A 933-nucleotide genomic window follows, 5' to 3' on the forward strand; every position below is an offset into this window, starting at 1 on the left:
CAAATATTTCGGAGGTGAATTGCCATCTAGAATTATACATCTTAATAAGTATTTATTTTTGTGAGCCACACGGTTTGTATCCACACATATTACACTCAAAGTGATAACGTACCACAAATATAATCTACTGATTTCCTAATTTACTATCAATGCTTTTAATTACTGTCCAACGGGTCTTGCCGCTGATACCCCTATTTTTCTCAGTTTTAGCCATTGCCGATATAAGGAATTTACCCCTCTACTGAAGATCTATAGAGTGCTGCTTCATTAGAATGGGATTTATTCTACCACCAATGAACGTTATGCTATATCTCCGTGATGCACATGAATCGAAAGAACTAAGGCAGCGAAGGCGTCCTACCGCCTCCTCAGTGGCCACATCCACATTTACTTATTGGTTTATTTCATAAAGTGTTGCCAGTTTGTATTTCGTTTCAGTCATGTTTTTCAAGTTTCTTTACATTTTTTTTTTCGAATAGTTTTCTGTATGTAATAGAAATTAAATTACATTTCTTGAAAATACAATAGACTACACAATGCACAATGTGCGTTACCATTATAACACCAATAAAGAGTAAAAGCCGTACCTTATCATTGCTACCACTAGTCTAATAAGGAGCCTCTGTGAGATCAAATGGAGCTCCTTACAGCTGGTGCCAGCAGTGCTTTACAACCTTTGGTCTCACGAAACGAGCACACACGCGGATTCATGCAAATGTGCCATATCTTCTCCCATGAGTGTCGAGCCGTATAAATTGTACATATGTGCAGTCACCCTCACACTGATTGTTCTGTGAAGAGAGTGACAAATGCTGTTCAAAAATATTTCCTTACTGTGATTTTTTCGTTTGTCTTTTTTTTTACACGAATTTTTTACCTGAGGGTCTCCTTACCGGGTAGGAGACATGGTCTTGCAACCTCTGCTAAACGTTA

The sequence above is a fragment of the Penaeus monodon genome, chromosome 23 (assembly GCF_015228065.2).
Source record: "Penaeus monodon isolate SGIC_2016 chromosome 23, NSTDA_Pmon_1, whole genome shotgun sequence".
NCBI lineage: Eukaryota > Metazoa > Arthropoda > Malacostraca > Decapoda > Penaeidae > Penaeus > Penaeus monodon.